At 32.5% G+C, this 14,505-nt stretch overlaps 2 protein-coding genes across 4 annotated transcripts in view; one reads left to right on the forward strand and one right to left on the reverse strand.

Annotated features, from left to right (window-relative positions):
• LOC134278432 (protein MON2 homolog) overlaps positions 1–14,505 on the reverse strand; it is a 145,646-nt gene that overhangs the window by 88,130 nt on the left and 43,011 nt on the right. The window lies entirely within an intron of this gene.
• LOC134278430 (G-protein coupled receptor dmsr-1-like) overlaps positions 1–14,505 on the forward strand; it is a 38,231-nt gene that overhangs the window by 19,419 nt on the left and 4,307 nt on the right. The window contains exon 1 of one of the 2 annotated variants that reach the window (XM_062760748.1): positions 8,192–8,333. The exons of the other annotated variant lie outside the window; for it this stretch is intronic. The gene's annotated coding sequence lies outside the window, so the exon portion shown is untranslated. Of the gene's footprint in view, positions 1–8,191; positions 8,334–14,505 lie in introns of those variants that run through there. 2 annotated transcript variants of the gene reach the window in all.

The following is a 14,505-nucleotide window of genomic DNA, read 5'->3' on the forward strand; positions in this document are numbered from 1 at the left end:
GTCAATACGCTGAATTTTTTTTTCGGAGAGCTACAGTTCTGCAGCGACCCTTTTAAATTTCCCCAGTGCGTGACTCTGCATGAGTCTCTGTAGCATACATATTCTTACATATTCTTGAAATTAATTTATTATGTATGATATTATGTTAACAACTCATTCAATAGACCTAGTTTAGAATTTCGTAATCTTATAGATTTAATGTAGGCCTAGATGAAAATAAATCACATAGAACTGCTAAAAGAACACAATATAACTATGTCCGCAATTACCCTCACTTAATTTTATTTGGTAGGGTAAATCCGGACAATTTATTTTTTTCATTTCAAGTTAAAATTTGGCATAAAAATATAATATCACATAAATTTTTTCGATGTTTAACTTCTTTAGAACTAAAATATTACAGTTATTAAAATATTTTCATTTAATACTTACTTGTTTCGTAGTTTTTTCACTCTGGTCTCCGGTTTAGGCAAGTTGAATATTCCCGCAAATCGACAACAACAACAAAACAGAAAGTGCAAAGGTCATTTTATTGACGTCATGCTAAATAATCGGGAATTCCCTTTGATTATAAATGAATATGATAGAAAAGAATAAAGGTTTTATTTTCCACAATGATACACACAATTCAGAGAAAATAAGACGATTTTCATTGACGATAAAATAAAACAGAGGCATTTTATTTCTGTCCGGAATTACCCGCTGTCCGGAATTACCCGAATATACCCTAATATTCCTTAAAAGATGTGTAAATTTTCTGCAATTTGCAAAAAATCAGGGTTAAAACATAGTGCCAATAAATGTTACCAAGGAAAAAGTCTTTTAATGGATAATGTGTGATGGAAGATAAAAATCATTTCTACAGACTCCCAGGAAAGCTTTTACAATGAATTAAAAATTTCCTCTCTCTCGATTTCCCTTTTTCTCTCTAAATTTTGTTTCATAAACATTTATCCAACCCCCTTAAATTTAAGACCTACTCCATATAGTTAAGCTTCACAAATGACTATACTTCATGGTATGCTAACACAAACTTGCTTTGTGGAACTTAATTATTATTGATTTTTTTTTTTATATAAATACACATGCACATATAAAACTCCCAGCATTACTATATTTGAATTCTGAATTTCATTTTTAATACAGAACATGATTTTTCCTTGGGAAAACACTAACTTAAGGTAAATATGGCTTTAAACATTCTAGTGAATTTATCAGAGGTTTGTGCAGACAAAATAACCTTGTCAAATCACAAAGATTTGTAGATTTATAGTTTTTGCATTATTAGTTTGTACTTGATATTTAATGTTACATCACACAAGCAGTTAATATATTTATCCAGATATCCTATTTATTATAAACAGAAGTTAAGATGGCAATCTGCATGCTCCTTCAAATCCATGCAGTGTTCTCCCCATCCAAGCTGTATTACGAAATGCTAAAGATCCAAGAAAACAGCATTTGTATCACTATACCTATAGAAACACTTGAAATGGAGATTCTGATTTTTGTTCAGCCTTCATACAGGAAAATTTATTACCGTAATTTTAGAGTATTGAAAGTTATTTAATTGCCATGATTAATTGATGGAAAAGATACATATACAGTGGAATTTCAGATATCCGGACCCCAGATATCCGGATGCTTCAGTATCCGGAAGCTTTTTCATCGGGACGGAATTTTTAAATGTTATATTGTTTTGTTTAGCTGCTGATTCAGGTATCCGGACGCTTCACATATCCAGACAAATTGAATTGGAACCAAAGTGTCCGGATAAATGAGGCTCCACTGTACATTTGCACTACATATAAAAATTTCAATGAACTTTTAAACAGCAATTTTAAATATTAATATTATACTTTCATGTAAATTAGTTGAATCTGATTGGTCGAGAATCATGTTAAAGAACACTATTACCCACTGAATAATGAAGCCACACCCTCCAGCGTAGCAACAGTCAACAGTGTTTGACAACCGGTGATATTCCAAAAAATAGCGACTGCGTAGAATTTATGTGCGGTTCACTGTTATATGTATTTGTATAAAACATTCAGTATAATATGATAAATATTGCATGTAGTTGAGTGTAAAATTGAAAATTTTCACCCCTCGAAAACTGTTGTCAACCTTGGCTGCGCCTCAATTGACAATGGTTTTCTTGGGGTGAAAATTTTCAATGTTACACTCAACTACATGCAATATCTATTTAAGATTATATTATAACTATACATGCAATATCTATTTAAGATTATATTATAGACTATATGTATGGGCTCTTTCTTCAGACTTACTAAATCCAGCCCCTACGAACAATTAGTGAAATAGTAGGGACTGGGTTGAGTCAGACTGGATCTTTCTTTTGATGTATGGTAAAAAAAAAAAGTTTAAAACTTAATCCAAAGAATGTAGGCAATGTACATTTCCCAGGAAAGAACAAAAATTATATACTCCAATTTAAGTTTATTTCAGTCCTGAAAAGTTTTTAGAAAATTTGTTGGCAATTCAATCTGCGAAAAACATCCAAGGAAATTGCAAATGACATATGCTGTCATAAATTTGATAGAAAAACATTATTTTATTTCTTTGGAAAAAAATTTCGCCAGCAAACCTCACAAGCAAATTACCAGTTAGTGACTTAAAACGTATTATGTGCTCAATTAAATCTAGCATAAAATACTTTCCAGAAGTCGAATGTGGGGGGTTCTTCTCAAATTCGCAGCCAAAAAGTACAGAAAGCTGACTCATATTTACTTTCAAGAAATCTTCCTCATAAATCTGCGTCTTGATCACCACCTTTATCCAAAAGTCATTCATCTTACACAATATCATTATCAATTATTTTCGATTTCACAAATTAACGCCCTGGATATTTGTAAAACATATTTGTGTACCAGTTAGAATCCCAAAAACCCAGACTGGGTTCCCCCAAAAATGACTAGTTAAAAATAATAATTCAAAGTCAATTGCTTCATCAGAAGTTATCAAGTGCAGAGATTGGAAAAGGAACTAGTTTGCGATATAAAAGATAATATAATTGATTTCCCCTAAATATCCTCCATTTCTAGGGATGTTTGTCCTCTACTTCATTAACAATCCAGTCTCTTCCAGAATAGCACTACTCCAAATGCTAATCATACAGATACAACTCTGGGGCCTTATCCTCAAAGTAAAATTATAGATCTGCATGTGATGAACAATACAAATATTTATCACCCCTGCATATGAATGATACAAATATTTATCACCTCCGCATACCTGATGGTTTTGCACCAATTTTCAGAGATATATAAACTTAAGTCCTTTGTTGAGTGGTTTTAAATGGCCATTGAAGGTTCAATGGTTCAAATCTGCCCAAGTGTATTTGAATATTAATTGATACTGTAGATTGCCTATTTTTAGTGAGTATTAATTTTCTTGAAAAAGGCTCTTCAATGTCAAATCGCCATAATAATAATTTGCGAATGGAGGGTTGATCAAGAGATTTTACACATTGTAAAGAACCATAAAAATAAAAGCGAGTAATTTTATTTCGCGTGTGGTGCTTCTCGCGAAATTACACGACAATTAATTCTACACATATATTTAGGAATCTACAGTAATCACAGAGTCAGTCTACTTTGATACTGGCATAAAATTTGTCAAAGGGGATGCATTCTCATCACTGTACCTGATCCCATCCTGGAAATTTACAGGTTTCATTTCTTTAAACTGGGGGAAAAACACAAACAAAAAATAAACAAATGAAGTTACATAAAAGTATAACAATATAATGTCTCTTGAGGTTTTCCTCAGATTTTACTCTCTGTTCCATAGTTATATAACTATAAGGAAAGGGAACAAAGTGACAAAACATGGTGATTTATTGATGGAGTTTTCCAGCACCCCTCGATGCACTGCATGCTTTTGCAATTATATCTACTCCTTTAAGTCGATCTATTGTTATCATCAAAGATAGACTGAAGCTCTAGAAGAATTGCTTTCCCTGACTGTTGAAGCAATTTTCATTGAACATCCCTATCTATAATTCTGTTGATTCACAAAACATACCTTCTCCAATAACAAAATCTTAATCTTCACATAAAAAAAAAACACAAAACAATCCTTAAAATATGAAGGTACATAAACTTTAAAAATACAAATCTATTCTTTTGATAAATATAGTTTTTATCATACATCTTATCAGAGTGAGAGAGAAACAATATGAAAATTATTCATTCAATAAATTGGATTTGTTAGACTCCATTTTTATGTCCAACAAACAAACAAATGGTCAGAGAGAGAAAAAAGCAATGAATCACTTTATGATTATTCTGTCACTATTCTGACTGCAGCAATTCTGGGAAATAATGAATTGGTGTCAAGTATCTCCGAGTTCTAAAGGGCTCTGCCAAAAGACGTCACTTTCCTATCAAATAGAAGCAGTATGGGTCGCCCCTGCGAGTCCAATTTCAGAGAAAGTGAGAAGAAAAGCCAAGTGTATTAAAACATTCTTCTCTTTTGATTTCTTGTAAAAATGATATTTAGATATTATAAAGTCAGTATAATAACTATATACCTATTATTGTTGGTGTAATTTCAAACAGCTAGTCTCCAAATTACCATATTTGCTCAGTAAAAGCTCGATCAAGATGTTTCCATAAAAAGTGAGAAAAAGAAGCATTTTGTTCTTTAGATTTGATTTCCACTTGAAAAAATAATAATGTATGATTGTAAAAAAAAATATCACAAGAACTCAAGAAATTTAATACATTTTCTTCGGATTGATATATTTAAAAATTCTTTGAAAGTCTAACACCTGCAACAATACCAGTTCTAAAGGCATTACAAAACATCTTGATAAATTCGTTTGTTTAATCAACTTAAAACTCAATCAAGAAGCTGTTTTCTTATCCATCTTCCCTCCTTTTTGACAAAACCCCAAACCCCACTCTTAGAAACTGCCAAACACACTGAAAATTTGAATTTACGCAAAAGAAAAAAAACAACCAAAGAAAAAAAATATGCTAAGACACTTTGATATTCTTGGACCGAATTTGAAAAAATAATAAATAATGTTTTTATTCTTATCTTAGAATAATATACAGTAATTTTATTCTCCCTGTGCTGCTTGTTATCTAATCGGGACCCAGTTTCCTTCCAACAATGTTTGCGTCAACTGCATGCAAACAATAAAGAGAAAAGATATTGGTTAATCTTAGCTCAACAAGAACAAGAATCAGGGTTTACTTTGCATGGAGAAAGAGGCTTTATTATAAATTGGGGACTGTATTATCAGATGGTGAACAACATTCCTTTTTTAACAAAATATGCTTTAAAAAAGAATTTAGGGAAATGAAAAATCAATACATGAAAATGATATCTGAATAAAATCTTGCTCTAATTATCAGATACAGAGTAGGTTCTGGTGAATGAAAAAAGTCAATGTTTGTTTGGCATGAAATCATTCATAGATGTTTGGGTAGATTTTATGTATGAAAATTGTTTTAGATTCACATATTAAGGGGAAAAAAAGCAATACGCCAAGTTGAACATGCGAGGAACCCATTTCATTTACGAAAGTCATTGTGAGATTGAAGGTTGCTAAACTGCTGACTCTTGGACAAAATTTTCTCTTTTTCCCCCCATTTTTTTGAATAACTTTTAAGAATTAAATATTAAAACTGATTTCTTCAAAACTCAAATTGTTAACCTGTGTGGTGAAAAAAAGGGAGGCGGGTGGGAGTTGTATACATTTCAAATTGCAATGAAATGAAGAAAAAAATCTTATAGTTGCTGATGCAATTGTTAACATCATTCTTTCTTAATGAACTGTCAAGTCTATAAAAGTCTTGTCGTCCCTGAATCAATTTTGACTTTAGCACTAAGGCAGCTCCAGAGAGCTTTTGTGTACAACTCTGATAGTAATTTGCTGACTTCAAAGAAGATGTCACTTTGTCCAACACCCCAAAATATTTCCAAAATCATTACGTTACCATCATTTTTAAGCAAAATCTTTCATAAATTTTTGCTCAAGACAAAAAAATTCAATTCTTAGACACACTCAATCTGCATGATCAATTTCAAACTAGTCCAACATGCTAAGTATTCCTCTATCCAGTATGTTCTGTCTGGGAAACATAAATTGATTCACGGTACTCAGAAAAAAAAAATCAGCATGATTTATTGGACTGAGGAGCATAGAGCATGATATAAATGCATTGTGGAGCATACAGTATGAATCATTTGAGCATGATTTGTTGGACTGTGGAGCATAGAGTATAATTTACTGGACTGAGAAGCATACAGCATGATTGATGGGCTGAGGGACATCATGATATGTAGGACTGAGGAGCATACAGCATGATTTGTTGGACTGGGGAGAAACAGCATAGATTATTGGACTGAGGAGCACACAGCATGATTTATTGGACTGCGGGGCATACAGCGTGATTTGTTGGACTGAGAGAGATTCAGCATAATTTATTGGACTGCTGAGCACACAGCATGACCTATTGGACTGGGGGGATAGAGCATGGTGTATTGGACTGAGACACATACAGCATGATTTGAGGAGCATACAGGGCATGATTTATTGGACTGAGGAGCATTCAGCATGATTTAAGCATGTGCTGTGACTGCTCTGATATAAGAGCGCAGCGCAGACTAAGCATGTGCTTAAGTTTTGTTGTGTTACATCACCTACCTTACAAACAGAAGCAGAAACTCTGGATCTCTTTTGTAATCTTTGTCATCTATATTGACATCAAAATCATGGCCATAAAAGGACCTCTCCACCAATATAATGAACTTAGTTGCAAAAGAACACTGTGCTGGTACTGAAGCTTATTCTTTCACTGTCACCTACAAAGAGTACAGGGAATATACAACATTTCTACTAAAGCAGTCACTTCCTAAGGTGTACACAAACTATTGTTATATAAAAACATGGAGGTCTATATGTAGTGGGATATTGCGAATTAACGAATATAGCAAAGTTATATTGGATTCTCAGCTATATATATTTAACGAATTCCTTATACAGATAACGAATTACGGATATAGCGAAGTAATTTCATAGGTCCCAGTGACTTCGTTATAACCCGCATTTTACTCTACCAGGGACAGGCAATTTTGCTTCATTATAAATGTAAATTATTGCATCCGTAAGTTCATATATTAAAGCCATGGGGAATGAATTTCGATTGGTTTTAAGCGTGTTATAAATACTACTACACAAAAACAGCACTTCGGTACAAAAAGGTTATTGTGGAAACAAAACAATAAAATGCATTCAAAATGATCTGATATAACCCTACAAGGTTTCTGTGCACAATTTAATTATGAAAAAAATAACCAGTCATAAAAAAGAGGACTTAGGAATTCATTATTATGGTAAATAATTACATAGATTATCTAAGGATTTCCTTACATAGCCTAGAGAACAGAGAGGTATGATGTGTGCCAAATTCAATAGTGTTTAGTGACTATCTATATAATCCTGATAAATCTATATTGGATGATAAACAACTTCTGCACAAATCTAAATCATCTCGAAATAAGGTCGGAGGTGGACATCTGTGGATATTTTTAAGCTATCCCATAATTCTCAAATATCAACACCATAATAAAATGCACAATATCATCATTAATCCCGTTAGGTGATTTAATGTCTCCATTTCTGTTAATCTACGAGACACCAGACACCCAAAGCGGTGTCATACATACAATTAGCGAAGTCACAGAATTTAATGAGGTCAAGGTCACTGAATTCCCAAGTTTATGGCAGTATTACATTTGTTCATAAATTGTTACAGATTCATTATTATGCTATTCAATATTAATTCTATGAATGTTTTGAATAAATTAAATACAAAAACATCATTTTTTACCGTTATTGATTACTGGCATTAGAGCCACATTTGATTTTCAATTAGGGAGCAAAAATTTATCGAACATCAAGGTATTTACACGAAAAATTATCCTTCCCAGCATAGAAAATTTTTCATAATTGAAATATTCATAAATAAATTGTTATACAAAATAGTCAACACGTGAGTTCTGTCATTTACGAAGAGAAAAGGAATGGTAAACAAGCGGAATTCCTCTCTATCGTGTGAGAACATGACTTCACTCCGCATCTGATTGTCAATAATACGGACATCTTATGCTCCTGGTCAAATAATAGACAACTTAATCATCATACAATAGGAGGGAAAAAATTCACCACCATCAATCAATATCTCCCTGACTTAATCGCTTAAGTCCCTTTAGAAATTTGAAGGAAAAATTGTGTAATTTCTACTGGGAGATGCGCAACAAAAATGGGAATTCCACAGGCAGAGAATATAGAAAAGGTAAATTAATTATCTAGTATAAGTGATTGGCTTTCAATTGATTTATTAGCATAATATTCCATCGTAAGAGATTTTTTATTATCATTTGCATGTCCAAATCTGTTACTCGCGACAATATGAATATATTGTTTTAATAAAATTGCAGAGACTTCACAAGTATGATATAATCCATCAAAATTAAGTATAGAGAAAAGAAACTACTTAATTCTTATCTACTTATTTAATTTCTTCCTGTTTTCCTTCACAATTTAATTTTCATTTAAAACAAGAATCAAAATAGAAAATGGGAGGGGCCTCTACATTTAGCTTAATATTATCAGCTACATAACAGCAATTTTTTCACAGCTTCCGTGGTACATTCAGTGACAGAAATTGCTATGTGCAGTGGAGTACAAGTACCTTGAACACTTCAGGTACAAAATGAAAATATTGATAAAAAAAAGCCAGATAACCATACAAAAAAAAAAAACACCTTAATATACTGAAATCAATGCCGTGCATTAGTACTTGCTGTTAAGTGACAGCACCTGATCAACTGCATACCTTAAGTGCGTTAGCAATGATATGTTATCAAATACCTTATCTAACAGCAATATTTACAATTTTTTGTTTTCACTTGCAACTGATATTTAATTTATCAAGGCTTGAAAAAAAAAACAACTATAATTTCCCTGGAGAGGAAGTACATGTATGTACCAAAAGTGCAATGTTGAAACATCTCCTATCCCCAACATAACAAGGCTGTTAATAAATCTTTATTTGTCAGCCGTAACTCATATTTTATCAGGAAAAAAAGTTACCTGAGTTAATTAATCAGGTGAGAGAGAAGTGTTGGAAAAAATGGTAAACACCTTCTCATGAGAGTCCGAGGAATTGTAGTTGACTTGTACGGTTGCTTGGTTTGGCGGGGTATAAAGCCCGCCATATGTTTATGCTGCAGTCATCTATTAGTGTCCGTTTCATGGTATTAATGAGAGCCGTTGAGCTGGGCAACAGGTTGAGGGACTAATTAAAAGTAAACAGCTTCTACTCTATTCTAGGGTGTAAAATTAAGTGACAATGCTTTGTACAAAAAGATTGCATATTGTATTGGAATGAAAAGGTAGGTCTGCCATTATTGACATTAATTAATACATGTATTGGAGCATGAAAAAGACATTTTTAAAATTCGTTCACAGCATGTCACCTTCAAAAAAGAAAATCAAAAGAAATGTTCTAATAACTATGCATAAGGATTCTGAAATTCAGAATAAAAGAAAACGTAAATTCAATAGAGGTCAAGACTTCCATTGTACATTTTTTATACTTTATTGCATCAAACAATGTCGGGATGCGAAGGAGACGCGTCACATTATGTAATCTTGGAAATATAAATTAGAAAATGAATTCATCAGACACACATTCACTTATCTCTAATCTCTCAGATAATGTTCCACACCTATTTATCAATGATTTTTATGACTGTTTATTTAAATATCATTATAAATATGCAAATCATTTATGCTTTCATTTCAATTGGTCCTATACACAGCTGTCGACCACTTTTCTCCGCACTATGACGCAGCACTTAACTGCACGGAAAAAAGCATTTCTAGCTTGCCTCTGCGATCCTGATTCTGATATTACCTGCGTATTGATAATCATTGTGCTATTGATTGTCTACCATTTAATTAAATCTTCACCCACTAGTCAGCGTACGATTCTAATACTCTTCTAAGTTCCTCCCCATATGTTCAAAAACAAACTCTTTAGCAATATCCTTCCAGTAGTTTAAATCTATCCACATCTTCAAATTTGCTCTTTCTTCAAACAACATTGAGCAAATATACAGTTCTTTGAAACTCGGAAAGATACAGTGCTTGCACATAATTGTAATAGGTTTTCTATCAATATTTGACAACCGGAGCTAGGGTGGTCAATAAAGTCCAATATTTACATCCCTTGTGAGTTGCTGACAAAGAAGAAATAATAGGGGCCAATAATACATGTTGTATTTCTTGATTATGACCAGCGTCAATGTGACCAGTAGTGTGAAGTGGGTCATCAGAGCCCCGAGCTGAACAAACTTTATCCGGAACCATTTGTTGACATTTTCTTCTGGTCCGTTTGTGAACTTCTGATCTGATGAGGGTCAAGCATCCGATAGCGGAGATAAGACCACATTTTCTCTTCATGGCTGCTGATTATGGACTATATATTGGAAATATTTCCTGTCACTTCATGATAAGTCATTTCTAGGAATATTGCATTACAAACAGGTCTTCAAGAGAACAAATTCTGCAAGTGGGAGAACTGGTCAATTTTATCATTCTTATAGTCTTCCTTGTGAGTATTATTGTGGATTAGATATTATAAAATATAGCTGCAATAAAAAAGAATAAAATTAAAGGGGGAAAAACAGTGGGTGAAAAAGTTCTGTAAGTATTAATCTTTTTTTCAAAAACCTAGAGAGCAACACAATTCCATTCTGAAAGCCAACTTTTTATATCTCCACAGGGCAGCATCAATGGTATAGCCGGATCTACTAGCTGCTGTATTAATTTCCATGTAAATCCACTTTAACTTCAAAATATCTGTTATTGTCATTCAGACCATTTCTACCAGAAATAACAAAGGATTTTTTTATGTCTGAAATTATTGTCTGCAGATCTGCATTACTATACATGAAATGAAGCTTTGAGGTAATGAAATTTTTTTCTGACTCTTAGTAATAGGTTGAGGAAAAAAACAAGTTTTGATTGTCAATAGCAGAAACTGTTGACTGCAGGAATTACAGAAAAAAAACTGCTTCAAATAAGCTGTTCTAAATTATAGAATCATGGATTTGATAAACATAAAAACAATACTTTGAGATGCAAACATGTATCTTTCTTCAGTCCTAAAGCCTTTGTCAAAACGACTTGTATGCAAAAAATAAGAGTTTGACAAAGTTTAATTCTTTCTCTTATGCAGAGAAGTGTTGCTTTTTTCAAACTGTCTAATATTGTTCAATCAGTTTTATTCCTTCCAATCTCATTTACCTTAGTCATAATGCAGTTTATATCCTTCTATATTTAGATTCCAAGAGTTTCTCTGTGATTACTCTAAAAAAAAAAGTTATTTGATCCATAAATGTTTGTTTGTTATGTTCGTTCAAGAATTTCTCGCTCATATTGAGTAGCCACTACCTACCAATGCAGGGCTGCAAATTTTAGATCTGCAATTTTTATAACAAAAATAAAAAAGATTCATAGTTCATATGCATGGAATAATTTTTGTATAGCAAGCATGACCGAGCTATCCCACATGTTTCCAAATGACGTTTAATATGTCCCTGGCCTACGAAGAAACTATAAAAACTGATCCCTTTTATAAATTAAATGCAATTTCTTCATATTGCTTTATATAAATGCATAAAATAATCACTGCTTACTCCTTCTCTGGTTTTTTTTTATCACTAGTCTTCCAAGACCACCAAAATCTGGTGTCAACCATGTTTCTATTGCACGTACAAATTAAAGGTCTACAAAGTTACTTTGAAATTGATTTGGTATTCACTGCTTTAAGGGAACCGACTGGGGTTTTATTGTGTAAAAACTAGATAGAGAAACTCTTTATTTTTATACCATATGTAACTTACATTGACTTCAGTGTACATGCCAAGTTTTGGCAAAATCTACCAGCCAGGTATTTTTCAGGGACTGTCTCAAAATACAGGTACCCATCACTTAAAAAATCGTTTTAAAAATCAATTATATAAATTTGTAATTATGTTTTTCAACTTGTGATTTCTTAATTTTGTTCAATTTTAGTTATTATGTGAAAAAAGTCTTTATAAAACGGCAAATACACTTCATTTTACAATGATGCCAGAAGTATTGTGCAATAGAAACCCTAAGTCGGCCTCTTTAACTAATCTTAATTATTTTCTGAAAGTATCTCTTTGATGATGAACCGTCATCAATTGATGCAAAAAAATGATGACATCAAACGACATCTTGATGGTTGTATTAATTTGCCTCCTTCGTCACCAGACAGTCTACCTTGTATAAGTCATCTATTGGAGAGGTTTCCACACCTAACAAAATTATTCCAGGAACATAAATCTGATTATAGCCATCTTCATCAATCTAATTAGGACCTGATAAAATTATGTCACTGGTATTGCTACAATTGGATTAAGGAAACCTATAAATAAAGGCTCATTTCACAAGATGAAGGGCACACTAGTTCTGTAGAGTCAGCGGGGAGGATTTTTTAACATCATTACTTTTATGATCCAGTCCATAAACTATGTTCTATATGAAGTCTAGCACAATGCATGAATAGACCAACAACCTGCTATTAGACATTGTTAGAATGGGATTTGTGTGTGTGTTAAGTTTAGGGGGAGGGGGGTGGGCTTGCATGTGTGTGTTTGGGGAGGGAGGGTATTCATGCCTGCAAGTACATAACCATGGATGCTTTCAACTTGTATTAGGAATAAATCTCTGATTCAAATAAGAAATTAAGCAAATTATAGATAAACTTTTCTTCCAGAAACCACAACTTCAAGGTCTTTCTTGAAAAAATGAAATATAAAAATATATTACAATATGTAATGAAATGATATACCAATATGATCACTAAGAATATGATATGCTATGATGAAAAATGAGCTATAAAACTGTCATGTTTCACCTAGGCAAACAACAGATTGTCGCCACTGTGACAAATTAAAGAAGCCTCATTCAAACAGAGCATGTTTTCAAGTAAAACCCTAGAATGCAATATTGGTCTTAATAATTCTATACCAAAATGGTTTCCATAAACAATCATCAAGACCATTCATGCCATAAAAGCCAGCAGATATATATATATCAGACGAATCCATCATTTTTACTTTACTTAATGAAGCTACCACTGAAAGCCTGTACAGATATCACGTACTTAGAGTACAGAGCCTATTCCAATGTCACCTCCAATGAGTTCTTGTCATAGAACCATCCCTATGTATTAATATCTTCAACTGTCATCGCTACCGGGCAGTCATTTTATTACGATAAACTATGGCATTTGTCAAACTTCAGATAACTCTATGATAAACTAATTGTAGGATACAGAGTTTATATGATCATTTGAATTTTTTGTATCAATTGATACTACATTATGTTTCTATGGTAACACTCAAAGTCTCTTTTCAAATTTGCCAACATCTGTCATTGAATGAGCAAAGACTTAAAATGCTCCTTCATTCCAGTCAAATATTTTCTATAACTGCATGTAATCATCTTTAATTTCATGGGTTTAAATTTCACAATTTTTGATGTTGGCTAGAATTATTCACAGTGCATGGTTTTTAATTCATGATTATCCAAATTCTTTATACTGAATACTTGCAGTTTTAAAGATTATTCTTTAAAAAGCAATTATCGTCTATCATGAAATATGAGGATAACAAAGAGTACATGTAATCAAACTCCGAAGTCTAATGAAGCAGTAAATATTAATTTAGAGCAGAGATCTAACTAGCAAACCCAGACCTCTATAAAAATAAGAGATGGGATCGGGTGCCATGGATGAGAAAAAATACCCTTTTCTCTTTTTCAAACTAGATGAGATGTATTTGATATATGAATGTTTCATTAATCTATACCTCCATGTAAAGCAGTGCACTACAAATGTGCCTTGAAATTTAGAGTTTTTTCAACCTTGACCAATAAGCTACAATGAACTGTTCAAATATTGTACAAACTAGCTCACTTGTGACTCTATCATGATTATCATATAATCTATTATACATAAATTCATAAATCAAATAACAAAATTTAAAAAAATATAAATTGTCTGAATTTTAATGTGAAGGGGAAAAAATATACACTGTACCTATAAGTAAACATTTTTGTTATTCATCTGTTGGATTTCAGGTTGAGAGCTGGAATTTATCGTATGGGAATCACTAATGCTATGGCTGTCAACCAAGCTTTAATTCTCATTATACAGATCAACTTAATGTGGAAAAAATGTTACAATTTTATTGATTTCTTCTGTAAAAAGTCTCCAATCACCTGATGGTGTCTTTTTATGGTGTCTTTTGATTTTTATACGAGTGGGTCCAAAAAAGATAGTTGATGCTTTTACGTTTTTATGCAAAGGCAACAAATAGTGACAGAACAATTTACATAATGGTAATAAGAGATAATTTGAGAGAAAA

Source organism: Saccostrea cucullata, unplaced genomic scaffold (assembly GCF_032062105.1).
Source record: "Saccostrea cucullata isolate Sc308-1 unplaced genomic scaffold, CSIRO_AGI_Scuc_v1 ctg414, whole genome shotgun sequence".
In the NCBI taxonomy this organism is placed as follows: Eukaryota; Metazoa; Mollusca; class Bivalvia; order Ostreida; family Ostreidae; genus Saccostrea; species Saccostrea cuccullata.